Here is a 16529-nt window from a genome sequence, read left to right on the forward strand (position 1 = left end):
GAGCACATCTGTAATGCTAGGGAGAGAGACTAGAGCTGAACCCAGCAGAGGTGGTGGAGTAGCCAGAGGTGGAAACGCCATGCTGGATGGAGTGGGGAAAGCCTACATTCCTGGATAGAGGGCAGAACACCCAAATTACAGACACAACAGCAAATGCTAGGTAAGTAGAGTGGTAGGGCTTTTGGAATACAGGGATTGCTGTACTCCCCACCCAGACCACGCTTACCTTAGCTAGTCGCTGCTGGTTAACTGCTGACTTCACAGGCGAACATGGCAGGCAGGGATATTGGTATTTTATGCGATTGAAAATGCAAACGGCCTCTAGCCGCACACAAGGAACTACAATGCTCTGAGTTTTTCTTATTCTCAAAAGACATAGAATTGACATTGGCACTTTATGTGAATGAAAACATAAACAGCCTTAGCTGCATACAAGAAACTCTACTGCTTTTTGAGCTGGCTTTATTCCCAAAAGTCGGAAAAATTGGTGTACAATATTGAACGGAACTGTAAAATGTAAATTGCATTTTTCTATACTTAAAATGCCTGATGCTACAATTGTTTCATTGCTCTGCTTTTGATTTAATCACAAACAATTGCTAGATCAGGGAAGATTTAGGTAACCAGTCTTTTTTCCTTTCCTATACTTCTATCCACTCTAGGGTCACCCACACTATCTCCACACTGGGTCTTGTCTATCTACGGACCTACCGCTTTATTTCCCACTCAAGTGTGGTTTTCCTACTTCAGTTAGAGAGATTTACACTCCGAAAGTATGATAAATGGTTCTAGGTTTGTTTCTCCCTTTATTATGTTTTCAGAATTGAGATTGATCAAGTCTTTGTTTGCTTTGTATGGACCACTTTGCATTTTGGGCTCCCTTGTTTTACGTTCATTGTTTTCTGTTGTAGAACAATAATAATTTTCTATTTTGGCAAGCTGTGTTGTGGTGGGTTTTTTGACACAATATACCTGTCTAGATTGTGATTTGGATTGAGCCAAACCCATATGTTGACATCTTGTAACCTCTGTACTGCAATAGTATTTGAGGTATCAACCAATAGCAGCTTGTGTTCTTCTTTTGACACATTCACAGGCGAACATGGGCAATCATGGTCTGGAGCTGCTTCTGCAGGAGCTGCCCTTTGCATTGGAGACCTTGGCCGAGGGCTGCCCGGGCTGAGAGGCTGCCCTAGGAGAACTTACTAAATGGGGCTTGGCAGGCCAATCTGGGTACAATGGAGGGATGGGGAGGAGTGCCGCTGATGCAGGAAGCGGTGGGCAGGGGCGACACAAAGTGCACAGAGCGCTTTGGATGATTTATATCCGCGTGGCCTTTTAAGATTATTCAAAATGGGTGTCGCAACACTATTGTGGCCAAAACTCACATTACAAAGGCCTGAATAAGTGCCAGTGACAATCTGTACTTTTTCATCTGGTCAAGTTCTGCTGAAGTTTTAGCACCACCTTTCTTTGCATTGACAGTGATTGGCTAACAAAGGTAAATCTTACCTTCTGACCCAAGTTGAATTTGGCTATACAAGGAGCACGTTCCTTGCTGCTGACAGATAAAATTGTTATCCTGGCACCCTTTCATGTGTCAAGAGCTCCCTTTCTAAGAATGTGTTGAACTCTCAATAAGATGTCATTTAGTGTGTTTCCTAAGGAAATATAGGCAAGGCAAACCCTGTGAGCAGCCCAAAACCACACTTTTCCAGCCGTCTGAACTTTATAATAGATGCGGCTTGGTCCGCCTTAAGGAATTCCTATAATCTTTTAACTCTGTGTTGCAAGTGGATCTTATCTGTGTGTAATTGTTGTTTCGCCAACTGGAAATCTTACTTTCCAGATTAGTTATTTTAAAGTATAGTATATAATTTCTTTCATTCTGGCATGAATATGCCCCTGTCTAGTTTAATCCTTTGCAAGTGTTTTTACTAAAGTTTGGGACTTTTCCTCTCCAGTATACTAACATAGATGCCCGTTTAAAGTTGATTCATCTCTTCCTGGTGAATTTCAACTGGTGAAGTCTAAACAAAATACTGAAGCCTTGGACGCAATTTCATTCTCATACTATCATGCAATCTATCTACAAAAGCTTGACATAATTTTATACTTCACCATTCCTTTATTCCTTGTGTGGGAATTTACAATGGTTTTCAGCATGTGTCATGGTCTTCAGTAATTTTTAGGTAAGTGATGTCTGACTTGACAAATTTGCACCAATTCATAGCTTTAACTTTAAACTTTCTCAGAGCTGTCTAAAGTACTTCAATAGGTGTGCCTGAAACCCTATGCGTCGCATTGCCTTACACTCCAATGCATAATTCAAGGGTACACATTCCCCACAGTACCACATCTGTTATTGGGCTCACACTGCCTCTGAAAAGTGAGATCTTGTAAATCTGTCCTCTTGCCTTTTCTTCCCTCATAGTTACCATTTGCCTGATCTTGTGGGCAAATGGCTTTATTCACAAGAAAACAAGGTTTGCAATTGGCATTCCTTGGATGTGGTTTTTCCTTTCTTATTCTATGATGGTTCCTCATTAACTCTAATTGACACAATTTTTGATTTGTAACTTGCAAAACAAGTAACCTTTTACAAACCTTTGGTCAAAAAAATATCAGTGTATGGATATGCGAAATAATGTTCTTGAAAAAAGTTGCTTTAAAATGGGTGTATTCTGTTATGATATAAATGAATAGTGCGTATTGTTCAAGGCATAAGTTCATTTTCAAAAATTGATTAGCAGAGTTTGCCAATTAAAACATGTTAGATTAGCAAACTGACCAATTTGATTAGCAATTCTTTTACTCATATTGTTAATGTCACCAGAAGTTATTTGTACCCAAGACATGAAATGAGCAATAACGCAGCAGTTTTGCATACCGCTGAAATAAGACATTAGTGAGAGCAGTGAGGCCTTGCAAATTCTTTAAACTGCAGCTGGGCCTGCAGGTCGGGTAGCTTAGGTTACCTATTCAACCTAAGAGAAATGCACTCGACCCATAGCAACGGAGGACAACAAATTTAAAATGTGATTTCTGTAAAATAGTGCATGTCACTATAAAACCACTTTGTTTGACTCACTGCTGCCACCCAGAATCCAACCATCCAAAGTGAACCTGTTTGACATTTATTGCAAACAAAGTAAATGTTAAATAAAAGTTTCAAACGTGTCTTGTAAATGCTGCTCACCCTACATAACATCTACTCGACTTTGCAAGGTGGCGAAAATACTTTGAGCGCTAGAAGAGTGTCAGTAAAATGTAATCAATGGACACAAATAAATGATAAAAAAGACTCTTTGGCCAGCTGTCTCCTGCAGATGGTCATATATAATACAATCATAATTCTAAAGTAAAGCGGGCTCTGGAGGTTAACTACAGTGTTTGGTATTTCAGCAGATCTGTAGATGTACTGACTGGATGGAACTATTGATCACTACTTTGCCCAAGTATCTAGTTTGCTCTGTGTATTCATCATGCCATCAAGAGGAAATAAATACTAAGCAGAGTGGATAGCGTAGCAGACAGAGAACTTGACAAACTAGGTGGAATATTGTAGTTTGTGGTAATATCACTCTAAGGTTACCTGGTATAAAGCAACCGGGTGATAACATAGAATGTCAAGGAGTATGGGTTTGCTCATGGGGTTGGGCACTGCTTTCTGATTATATGTATGTATTTCTGTATTTTATGTATGTATCGGCAACTATGTCTGAAGCTCAAGCGCCCAGTTACCTGAGGGTTAGGTGCGCGTTACAAATAAGTAAACAAACAAAGATGTATGCAACCTGTAGGTTACAGAACTAGGTTTGCTATCAAAAGCATTTGCTCATGTGAGCATGTACATTTTCAAAAGTGGTCACTTGTGAATATGATGCATCTTCCCCAACAAAATGAAATATAATTGGCACTATGAAATTTAGATACACTAACCTAAACTTCACTGTAAAGCATGAGATGAGGCATTGTTTTACAGTGTCAATACTGTAATTATGCATTATGTAACAACTTACATTTTAGGAATGGAATTGCATGACTATCTTTGAAAAAAAAATAAAGTTGACACATACTGGTCTTTGCCGGACTGGATCCAGAAAGCTTATTGAAAGTATCATCCCAATGTACTTCTGGTTTGCAATTTGAAAAAGAAAAACATTCTTGCTTAGCACTGCCACACATGCCTTTGGTACTAAGAGTGGAGGAGATGATTACTGCTGCTCTTTCTCTCCATTAGCACTTGAAGGGAACAGAGAAAAGAGGGTGAAGAAAGCACAGAGAAAGCACAGAGGGCAAGAGAGGAATGCAGGACGAGTGTCCATTTTATTAGCAAACTTACAGAATTGCAAAGCAAGTTGCTATGCAACACTGCTTATTTTATGCCTTGTTGTTGCTGTGTAGTGTCAGTTTAATTGTTGTGTGTATTTTGTAATTTCAGTTTTACTCATCGAACGTTCCAAGGCTCAGAGGAAGTTAAAGGATTTTTACTTAAATACTTTGGCCACTAGGGCCATCTCGCTCTCTTGATTTAAATCTCCTCCCTATTCCCCACATACTTAACCCTGGGTGAGTCGATATAGAAGATTGACCCCATAGTGTCCTAAGGCAGAACACCTTTTCTCACTATAAATCCTGTGGAACTTCCTAATACATTTCCCTAATCTATCCTGTGGTTAATGTTCTACTGGGATTTAGAAATTTGTGCCTTTCAGACACCCTGTTAGATTCAGTCTTCCTCCAATCACACCTGCTCTCACCTCTCCCTCTTCTGCTCTTCCTCCTACTCCATTTCCGGGACTCTACCCACTTCTCATCACACCAATCTTCTGTCCCTCTCTCTCACTCCATTAGGCCCACTTCACCATTTTAATGTTGCTTCTCTCTCCATCCTCCACCTACCAATCCCACCTTCTTAAGACCATAGCCCCCTCCGTTCACACTCCTACCTCTCACATCCAACTAGTACTAATCCCTCCTCCACATTTCTACTTCCTTCTACCTCCAACTTCTCCCCTCCATACTGTTGCTGCCTCCTCCCACTACGACTCGCTAATCTTTCCAGCATGTACTCATCCACCCTACTTTATCCCAGTACCATGCACTTCACACTCCTCACACTCCCTACACTAACTTACCTAACTGCCACACACACTGCACCACTCATTCACATATACCTCGCCTTCTCCATAAATCGCCTCCACACTTTCCTCTCCATTCCCTTCCATCTCGTGGCAATCGTTCTCTGTCCCTCGCCATTCTGGTCCTGCCTTCCCTACCTGGGGTGTGTTGAAGAAACCAAAAGTCACAAGTAGTGGGTTAAGCCATGCCCACTTTTTTCGTGCTCGTCCGCCCGGGAAAAACATTGACGGCCTGGGAAGACAGCTGTTGATGTTGGTTTTCTAGTGGCTGGTTTCTGGTGCCCATAAGGTATATTCCGTGGGGTAGGGATTAGTGCACCCCCACCTTAGTCCCTGGAGGTCTAGGGAGCTTGCTGATCATTGTGCATGCTGTTCCTCAACAGTTCTTCTGCCTGCCACACATGGGTGCTGTAATTTCTCTCTGCTGTTATTTCTCTCTACTGCGGATCAATGAACCCTGTGGTGCAGGTTTGCATGGGCACCTCAGCTTCCCCCTCTCGCTGCTGTGGATTAGTCACTGAACACTCTGGCGCAGGTTTCAGCTTTCTTGACACTGATGCAGAGTACTAGATTGTGATATTCGTTCTGCCTGCTTCTTGTTGGTTTCTCACTCAAATGATGTGTGTCTAAAAGAAACAGAAACACTGGCTAATCATCTTTTATTGGAGACAAAGCTTGAGACAGAGGTGTACTGAGGAGATAAATGGCGGCTCAAGGGCAGGGCACAGGAATTGGGGCTCACTCAACTGCCAGCGAGCTCGCCCCCCACCTAGCCCCATGTGGGGTTGTATTGACAATAAACTGCTCCCTGGTATGCCTCACACCCCTGGCTGAGAGGAGATCCTGCCCCCACTTGACAAGGCCTTGGCACATGTAGAACGCTGTCTGATTATTTAACTTTTATTTTGAAAAAAAGAAAATATTTAGTTAATTCAGTTTATAATGGAAGTTCTGATTTTGCTCGGATTCTTTAAAGTATCTGAGAAGTGCAATCTGTGTTGTACTTGCGAAAGTAGTTACAACACCCGTCTCTACCATAGCGTTTTAATGAAGACCTGTTTTCCGTTTTACTTATTTTTACACACAAACATACGGAAATTACTTGTTTTCCTTTCAATATTTATTTGTAAAAAACCGAAAAAAGCAGAAATTGGAGGTCTCCTGCTTAGGTCTATAAGTTGTTAATCATGCATTGCAGGTCTGGAAAGTAACATAATGCAGAAGTCTTAAGAATGAATGTATTCCTCTTTCAGGATATTAAAAGGACTGCATAAGAGGTTTCTATTGTCAGCAGCAACAGCAGAGAATTTGTTTTTAAGTTGAAAATGGATTGTGCCCTGATGCGAAAGAACCCAGCTCTGTGTGTATACCATTACAGGGATTCGAGCACTATTTTTTTCATTTTAATATTTGTGGAAAAATACTGGTTGCTGCTATTATTTTTACAGAGCAAAACTTAAATGTGGATAAATGCAGATAATATGACCAAAAAATAAATATGGCTAAATACAGACTGAAATGGAAAAATAAATATCACACAACTGGGAGCCTTGGTTATAATTGAATTTTGCAAGTGTTTATGGCTTTCAGTGATACTCCAAGTAATCACAAACGGGTAAGCCATATTCCAGTATACCCAAATGGTTGAACCTCTGACTCAGTTGTCTTCAGTGGGGCAAGAAACCTTCTTAAGGGTTTCAATTATTTTGTATATATATATATATATTTATATTTTGTCTCCTTAGAATGTTTATCTTTGCATTATTTCTTCTGTCTTCTTAACCGGACCATAGCAGACTTGCTGGATTTGCAATAATTCGAACTATGCCTTTTCGTTAAGAAGTAGAGAAACGCTCACCTAGCCTTGATTTTACTGTGTACCTTATTCTGAAGTATGTTTTTGTACTGGGTCGTAATTTGTGTAATTATTCTATTGGAACTACTTTTGCTATTTTTTTTTCTGACATTGAACTAGTAAAGCCCTGGCTTTTTTTGATTTTCAATAATGAAATCAGTTATGCAGGTAATTCAACCTCTGAAAGGGTAAACTGCTGATAAGATTACACTTTTATAACCTCCATGCCAAACGCATAGTTTGTGCTTGCACACTGCTGCATAAGTATCCTGATCTGCAGCGCCTGCTCTTCTGGTGGCACAGAGCAGATTAAGGCCACAGTTGCTCATTTGATAGCTGCGGTGACAGCCGAGTTTATGTGTGCATATCTTAAATGCAGGCACTGCATTTAAGATATGCACCCTAGTACCAAAACTGTGATGATCATAAGTAGCCAAAACTGGTGGCAGGGTAAATTCTAAAAATACGCTGTGTCTGAGTTAAGGCATTGTGCATGGCACAAATTATAATCATTGCAGCCACATCCAATTTGGTGTCACACATGTCATCTCCTGTTAGTCCGATGAGCTGGGGAAGCACATGTGTATTCTGGCCAGACAGACTGAGCCTGCAAAATGACAGGATAGGAACCTAAATGGCCATGCCTCATCTTTTATCTCTTTGTGAAGGTAGGTAACACCTTCCTCCAGAGACAACCACTCTATAGGAATCTGTCCTGGGCCCAGGCATCAAAGGAACACACCCATTCAATGGCAGTGGCCTTACGCCAGGATGCTGTATTTCGAAAGACTTTTAATCCTAGTCAGAAGGGAAGGGTGCACAATTAGAGTAGACAGGAGGACACTCGGTACAGTGGAGGGAGACTTCCAGCATCTTGTTTCTCCTTGCCTCTCCTTCCTATTTCCTCCACTTGCTCTAGGGCAAAGCACATTAGGTGTAAGGTCAGAAATGCAAAGTCAACATTTCTTTCAAGAACTGGGATTGGACAACTGGGGCAGGCTAGCATAAGGGGTGTAACGCTCACCTGATTCCCGTAGAGGCGCCGGTCTTGACTGGGCGTATACCGTATCTTCAAAGGTGATGTGTAACACACGGCTGGCTCTTTGGGCTGGACCTCTGTGCACTGTATGTCTGACTCGAAGGGTAAGATGTCTGCAGATAGAAAATATGGGATTAAGGAACTGGGTTATTGAATGTCTCTCTCTTCTTCCCTTTCTCTTCTCCTGTAGAACCCCAAAGGTTAACGCTCTCACCTTAGGTAAGTGAACGCTGTGCTCTCCATCTGCCTCGGGGCAGGGTGCTGTAACCAGTTGCTTCACTGGATAAGGGGAGCAGGCCTCTTGACTTCTGAGGACTGCTGTCCGTCGTTTACTGCACGAACGGTAAGTTTTGAGAAATTCTAATGTCTTTAAAGTCTTTAGTAATGATGTCTCTTGTTTTGCAGGGTTCCGGCGATGGCGGATGACGGGCTGAAGTGAGTTGAAGATGGAGCCCGTGTGATGAATAGAAGCGCCTGGAAGCACGCAAGTAAGCGCTTGTTGCCTGCTTCACGATGCGCTCTGTCTTTTTATTTTGCAGGTACAAGTTCGGAGCGGCTGCAGGGTGCCGGAATACCCACTGGGTTAGATGTGGAAAGGAGTAATGGCACGTGAGTATTAAAGTTCCCCAATGTCTTTAAACGCACCTTGTTTTGTCTTTCAGATGCGGTATGCAGCGCCGAAGGCCTCCGGAGCGTGCGAAGAGTTGGTAAGCTTTTGTCTTTCAGATGCCGGAATGCAGTGTGAAGACCTCCGGATCGCACGAAGAGTAGGTAAGCCTTTGTCTTTCAGATGCCGGAATGCAGCGCGAGGCGTTGGTGACAGCCGATGGACCAGGTAAGTGAAGAGCTGTCACTGAAGACCGTAATGCTAACCTGTTCTTTCTTGTCTTTATAGGTGTTGCTGAAGACTGGATTCAGGATGGTAAGCCTTTTTCCTTAGGCCCAGGATCAGATGCAGAAGACACGATGAGCGTTCTGCTGCAGAGGATGCAGAATAACGCAAAGCAAGATTCATCCATCGGGTGTGGTTTAAATAGCCTCCTGTAGTGCTTAGGTGTCTCCTTCCACAGCCACGCCTAGGTAAGAAAAGAGTTCCTGCTTCCCAGAAGAGTTCCAGTGTTCTGAATCTAGGGAGTGGCTCCTGCCCCACCCAACAGGAAAAGTAGTTCCAAACAGAAGAGGATCAGAGGCTCAACTGGCAGGCAAGTAAGCAGCATGGTCTGCTGCAGGTAAGTCCACCCAAGCATTATGAGCCCGGCGCTTCCAGCGCTGGGACTGGGCATATTTATGAGCCTGGTGCCACTGGCGCCAGGACTGGGTCCAAAAGGTCCCAATTGGGACTGGTTGGCACTCGGAACCTGGGTTATGGATCTGCTTCCAAGGGAGTTGGGAAAACCCTGACCTTTTGGAAGCAGAGATCATGACAAGGGGTCTCCCACCACTTCTTTGAATCATCTCCCCTGTGTTTGGGAGCCCGCGAACAAGGTCCCATCTTTCCCAGAGTCCCTGGATTGGGACTTGTAACCTAGTGTTTTCCACTGTTTAACACCTTCAAGCAGTGTTTGAAGAACCATCCAACACATTTGAACCACATTTGAACCAGCAGGAGCCTCCGGTGCTGCCTTTTGCATGCTCCCAAGCTTTGGCTTTCTTGCACAGCGCCAAGAAGTCTGATTTGGTGCTGCCGGAACCAAGAAACGCAAAAGATCATGCTGACTGCTAACTGCCATGCTTGGTCCTTTCTGGGCCCTAAAGACTGGTTAGGTCACTCTTATGCCTTTGTGCACCCAATAGCATACTCTATTAAAGTGCATTATGGTTATACTTGCCTTACACCCCCTGATGAGTACTGCATCTTGCATCTTTGCTTATTCTGTATTCTTTCCTCTGGGTGGGTTTTGTGTAGTGTTGTTCTCGTTGGTTATTATTGTACATTATGTGTTTAATTAAAGTATATAATAGAACCGTGATTGGGTATTAGTTTATTTTGGACTGTTGTACTTCGCTGTTTGGGTTGCTACTGAACCACTTTCACACCCCTTGAGAGTATTGCTTTCCCTCGGCCCATGTTGCCACAAAAGGCAAGGAGGTAAAGCTCTTAACTGCGCCTATTTTACCTTTGATTGTATTGGCTCTTAGTTTGTCGAAGTGTGAGGGCTGAGTAGGCGCTTTAGCCTCTGCACATCCTTGTACTCTTGCAGGGCAGAAAAAGACTGAATGGGGTATTCAATATTTACCTCTCATCAAGTGGGATTCCCCAATTTTGTGTATTAACACCCCTGTGTCTTACATTGACCGTTTAAAACTGTTTTCTGCTTTTTGAGCAGCTTTTTTAACCCCCTAAGTGCGAAGGACGATTATGCTGGTCCTTTTTGCAAAGACTTGATAAAAGCTCAGTAGTAAGCACTTCTGAAACCTATATTAGCATTTCCATTTTTGTAATTTCTCCTCTTTGGGCAACCTGTCATCCTCGTACCACTGTTTTCATTCATTTTATTTAGTTGGTGAACTAGTTAAATCTGATTTGGGGTGGTAGTCGTTTTTTGATGCGAGCTGTGCAGTGAGCTAGCGAAGAAAGACTTGAGGTAGAGCGCCCTGCATCGAGATTTATAAACGCGTCTCTGCCTGAGTGCTTCCCGTTCAGATCTCGTTTCTTAGCTCTTAAAAAGCATCTGGTTCCTCCCTGTGTCTGCTGGGACTGTTCAATCGCATCTGCGCTATGTTTTCCTTTCCATCAGGAAAAGCCAGTGAGCGAAAAGCTGCAGCCTTGGCTTTTTGCTAGATCGTAGGAAGCGTTGCAAGGCGCTGCTCTAAGATGTTTAAAAATAACCACCCGCCCTCCTGTCGGAGATGCATCCTGATATTGTTTAGTTGCCCAAGGCTTGGCGGGATGTAAACGATTGTTTAGAGAGAGAGGTAATTGCTATATCTGTGTTATGTTTAAACAATTCTTCATTGGCGGTGCAGGTTTAATTTCGTCTAGCGTGTTTTGTTTCTTTGGTGGTGCCCGCCTTCCAACACTTTTCCAACCCTTAAATGGATTGTTCAAATGGTAGTGGGAAAGTAAGTAAAAAATAATGGGATTGTGTTAATATTGGTGTCACTGCTTGACTGCTCGTTTTTTTACATTCCCAACTACGGAGTACCCCGACCTTTGTTTGTTGTAGGCTCACAAATGTAGCGTTACTTGCCTCCGCCCGAGAGTGTTAATCCTTTGGTGAATTTTGTCTATTGATGATAGAAAGCTGTAACCTGTAGAAATATTGGTCTATTTCCCAGTATTTCACCTTCGGTAGGTTGGTTTGCAGGCGCCGAGAGCCGAGCATGGGCAAACTAACTCTGATGCCGGGCATGATAACAAATCAGCACAGGCCCAGTCATTTCTTGAAAAGGTTTAGCCTGCGCTCCAGTCTCCCTCTACACAGCCACACACTGTGTTGCATTGCTTTGTTCTTGGGACTCTCGCCTGTATCTGGGAAAGCAAATCTATGTTCTTTGGTGAATCATCGAACGAAAAGAAGTAAAAGAAAAACCCCAATATGTTTACACAACATTGAGGTGTCCGACATACTTGGGCGCAGGTTCTGGTACTTAGCTTGTCCCTTCATCTCTCTTGCAGTTTCCCCCTTGGAAGTTCTCTCCACATTCCTCAAAAGGCAGCGGTTTTCTTAATTAGCACCAGCTTTTCCTTGGATGCAGACGCTTTAGGCTTGTCACTCCAGCTCCTAAAGGTCGGTGTTACTTGCAGTTAACATAAATATTTTTACATTGTTGGGGACAATGTGCTTGTGACCCCAAATCCCAGATGCTTGTGGGTTTTTCAGCTCCCATAAACTGCCTCTCTTGGTTAAGGGCATGAATAGTATCACTCCAACAAGCAGCGTGTTGCTCCCTTCACATATTCTCTTTCTTTTTGTGACCGCTATTGCTTTTTCTACGCACCGGACAGTTAGCCATGCATGAAACTGCACTTAAGAGGGCTTACAGCATCCCTCTACTATTGTAGGGTGGTGACTTTGTCGTGTAAGTCTTCTTGCTCTCTTAGTCTTTGTTTCACTCACTGTACTTCTCTGCTTATATGCACATCTTTGCCAAAAGGTGTTCATTCCTTGGTTCCTCACTCTTAGTGTCCCTGATCTCTCCTTGTGCTTGCATCTGGGACCAGGTGCATCCTCATCCTCTCTATTGTAACATGCTAGGGTTCACAATCTTCTCGACTTTCACTTCGACTTCACTCGCTCATCTAGTTGACCGTGTCACAGTCCTTGTGGCTCACTATCAGCTTCCTCTAGCCTTATCTCTCCACCCCCTCTACTCTTGTTAGTCGGTCCTGTTAGTCACCCGCAACTTCACTCAGGTGATGGATAGGAAACGCATACTCCCCTGATAGTAGGATGTCTTTTAGAAAAATACTTGTGTGCTATTTTCTTTATCACAAAAGGTTATCCCAACAAGAAAGTTAATTGCATCTGAAAATAAATCACTGTTATTTTAATCAAAGGCGTGGTAATATTGGGCGTCTTTTCTATTTGACGCCTATCTGACAACTTGCCCTCGCAAAGTAACCTTACCTAACTGCGTGGTATCTAGGCAGTTAGTGAAACGGAGAGTAACACACTGACTGCCTAGATACGGTGCAGTTAGGTACGGTTACTTTGCAAGGGCAAGTTTACAGCTGCAAGCACGGCACAGCTGAGTTAACCATCAGCACTCTCGCTGCACGTTATATTGTTGACACATCAGGATTCTTTGTCTCTCCCCAGACAACTCTTCCATAATTTGGGACATTACGGACTGCATTTGACAGCAAGACCGATGGAGTTTCATATTTACAGTTTCCTCCGAGATCGCACTGCCAAGTGGATAGTCACTATACCACATGCTTACACAGAGCGTGCACCCACTAGTCAAGAAGCCTGAAAGTAATGCAATTCAATGCACCAAGAGGTAATCCATCTAGTTCAATTCTACATATAAGATACAGCTGCCAAGTTCAAAAGCCAACTTTCAATTATGCTACTATGCTGAGCCAGCCTGCACAATCCACAAACACAGTGGGGGTCATCCCAAACTTGTTTTTTGGTCCTGATGAAGGCAGAAGCACTTTGGTCACTTCTGCCGAAACACTCCTAGTTTACGTGGACAGCAGACGCACGCATCCATAGGCAACTCGTCTCTAACATTCAGAATTCGATATCTACGTAGACCCCTGAGCCCAAAAATTGCTTAATAGGCAGGATTTCTTAGGTTTATTACCTATTAGCTAGATGGAGCGGCACCTTGAAAGCCAATTAAAGTGTATGTATGCCTGTTTTTGCTTCTTTTGTTCTTGCTAATTTTTATGTGTTTTCTAACTGTTAAATTTCTGTGTTAAACTTATGATATTCTTGTTTGTTTTTCTGGGATAATTATAATCAAACTGTACACCTAACCAAATGAATAATGCAATTTGTCTTTGTGATTGGTGGAAAAAGTAAAAAGGTTCACATATATTTACCACAAACACTAATTAGAGGCATGAGGGATGTCTACCTACTACTAGTGATCCCTCAAAGAGGTTATGCAACCTTCACACACAACACTAGGGGGCAAGCCATTCTGTTGTTCAGAAAGTATACATCACCAAATGCTGGTTCAAAAGGCCACTAATAACCAATTCACAACATGTTTCAACATTTTTCACAATTTTTATTAATTTAAAAAAATGCTAAAAGATATATTCAAACAAGACCAGTAAATAATGACAGGTCATATAAACAGTGCAAGCTGTAACAAACACATTTTCATTTCTGATTCAAGCTGTAACAAACACATTTTTCATTTCTGATGTAGATCTTCCTACTAATTTTCAGTATAAGAAGGAAGGGAAGTGTGTGTGTTATACAAGATTCCAAACAATGCAAACTTATCAGACACTCCATTCATCCTATTCATTTTTCACCCATCCTGTCTCATACTCCATTTACACCATTCTATTCCAACATGTTTCTTTCCACAATGTTTTAAACCAAGTACACAGGAAATTCATCAGGGGCTTGTTTGAAATACAGCAGAAAAAAGGCGCACTGTAGTCCAATTATTATCTAAACATATAAAACAAACATCAGTAAAATACAATTTCTGAATGCCGTTGCAAATCGGCACAATCCATTCAAATAAGATGTAAATTCTCGATATCCATCTTTCTTTTCTTGACAGCCAGCATTTAGAGATTTGTTCCTACAACAGAAATGATAAAGGTGTAACTTAACCATATATCTACACATGACCTCATTAATAAGACATATGACCATCTTAACTACTTAGATGGAACACACGTTTATTTGTTTAAAACGTGTATAATAACTTTTCTTTGGCTATCATAGGTTCATTGGTTAAAGGGCAAGCTTGAGACATATAGACATGTTTGCAACTTCAAAGGTGTTGAAAAAGTACCAGTTGGTGTTTAGAAGTTATAGATCAGGCTATTCCTTATTGGCTTCTGTTCCCCAAAGATAGAAGAAAACAGAGACGGCCAAAAGGAACTTTGAAGCATATTGGCTGCATTTTGCTTACCATTTCTAGATGTCTTTGGGAGTTAAGACTCTCTATTCCGTGAGGTCACCGTAGTCGAGCACTGTTGGCTGCACGTTCGCCGCTGGACTTTGCTTCAAGGCAAAGGCGATCTAAAAAGGTAAACACATAAAGGGTCCCATTAGCGTCTTATGTCCAAAGAGTTTCCACAATTGACTCGTAAAAGGCTTCATGGTAAAACCTAGTATTAATGCTTATAGAGCCATTTGCCTTCAACTAGGATAATGCCATGGTTACCTGAGCTGCTAATTTAAATCGAGACCAGAAGGTACAATTAGCTCCAGTGTGTAGGGTGGAGAGTTTTACTGAAAAAGGCAAGCTCCCACGGTCACGGTTGCTTCAGTCATCCGTGTGTTAGTTTGAAAAAACAACCAACAGGGACCTACTACCAAATATCTGGTTCTCCTATTAAATTCCTTTGTTTTTAGCAAAATGTTTAATGAGGGAATCGAGTATCTGAATGGAGATTCCAATATTTACCTTAAGCATCTCTGGGCGGGCGTGTCTCGGAAATGGTAAATTCATCTGGCAGTAAAGAGTATATTATTCATTCTGCAATCTATCCAAATTGCTTCAGGGGCTTTGTTCCTAGCTTTCAATCTCCCGGTGGCAAGCAACGTTAGCTTCGTTATATTAGAACGGGGGAAATAACAATGAAATGCAAGGTTACACCTCGCCATTTAGGGCAGCGCATTGGATAAACTGCATGCATAGCTATGGAGTCACTAAGTTTGCACCCATAAAGAGTTGAACCTCGCCGTTAGGGCAACGCAATAGCTGCACTTCATGCTTAGCTATAGACTCTCGAGGTCAGCGCTTTTCTTACCGTATCGGCTGGGAATCGCAGGTCTCTGAGTATGGATCTGGTGCGGCAGTCTTCTGATGTGTAACCACACGCTAACGTGCCGTTTGTTTTTATACGTGCACTATAGGTGGCTAAGCAGGTAATTAACTCATGGCCGTGATGTACCTGCAATGTCTCAGATGTCCAGCTCATTGCTTATGTTAATTATGGGCGAGGAGTGCTCTGGCTGAAAGCTTCCAGTAGTCGGCAAGATGGAGTCCGTCAATAGACCGCTGGGAGAGCATCATAAAGCCATCCAGTAATTGTAAGGTGCCATTTCCTAAAATTGTAAGGTGCCATTTCCTAACAAATTCGCCGTTTGGGCTTTCTTCAAACAAACGTGATTGTTGTTAATCACCATCACCTGGATGTGGCTTCATGTTGTTTAATGGATGCAATGGACTTAAATAATGCAAATTGCATCATGTTGTTAACTGGTTCAAGTTGTTACAGTACGCACAGTGGAGTACAGCAGTAAACATCAGTATTCAAGGCACAGAACGCAATTACTGTTTAGTTGGCTGTGTTAAACAAAATGTAAACGGACCAACTCATATACTAACCAGTTCAGAAAGTTACTGCACACACAATAGCTGGCAGGGGTTTACAACAGCCAGTCTATTTTTTCGTTCAAGGCCAACTGTATGCTTTTGGTAAGAAAAATAAGCTGTTCTTTCCGTAGCAACATATTTTTGTCTGTTTGAATCCATGCTTGGGATAAGTTTGTAAACAATTGACCATCTGAGATCATCTGGAGAGTGTATTTTCTCTATCCAGTGGTCAACCATTAGTGCGTTCACTGTTCTGTTCTAAAGGCAGCTGTTATGTTCGCCAATTCTAACCTTTATTTTTCTATCGGTTTTGCCAATGTATGTCATGTTGCAAGGGCACCATATCACATATACAACCATAGAGGAATTGCAATTTGTGTGTAATTTTTGTTTCCACTGCAAGCGCAGTCCTATGTCGATCTCTGTACATTTGAACGTTAGGCGACAGTAGGTGCAGTGTCCACAAGGGTAGTGACCCACAATTTCTGGCATTCCCCATTGTCGTGTCAGTGGGGCTTGTCTT

At 42.3% G+C, this 16529-nt stretch overlaps 1 protein-coding gene and 1 long non-coding RNA gene across 10 annotated transcripts in view; one reads left to right on the plus strand and one right to left on the minus strand.

Moving 5' to 3' along the window:
* Positions 1 to 16529, plus strand: part of DOCK9 (dedicator of cytokinesis 9) — a 2709375-nt gene that overhangs the window by 816126 nt on the left and 1876720 nt on the right. The window lies entirely within an intron of this gene.
* LOC138528321 (uncharacterized) overlaps positions 13706 to 16529 on the minus strand; it is a 151881-nt gene continuing 149057 nt past the window's right edge. The window contains exons 3-4 of the long non-coding RNA XR_011284120.1: positions 14594 to 14703; positions 13706 to 14257 (exon numbers count right to left, since the gene is read on the minus strand). This is a non-coding gene — a long non-coding RNA (uncharacterized lncRNA). The remainder of the gene's footprint in view (positions 14258 to 14593; positions 14704 to 16529) is intronic.

Source organism: Ambystoma mexicanum, chromosome 7q (assembly GCF_040938575.1).
Source record: "Ambystoma mexicanum isolate Mex_15411 chromosome 7q, UKY_AmexF1_1, whole genome shotgun sequence".
Lineage (NCBI taxonomy): Eukaryota > Metazoa > Chordata > Amphibia > Caudata > Ambystomatidae > Ambystoma > Ambystoma mexicanum.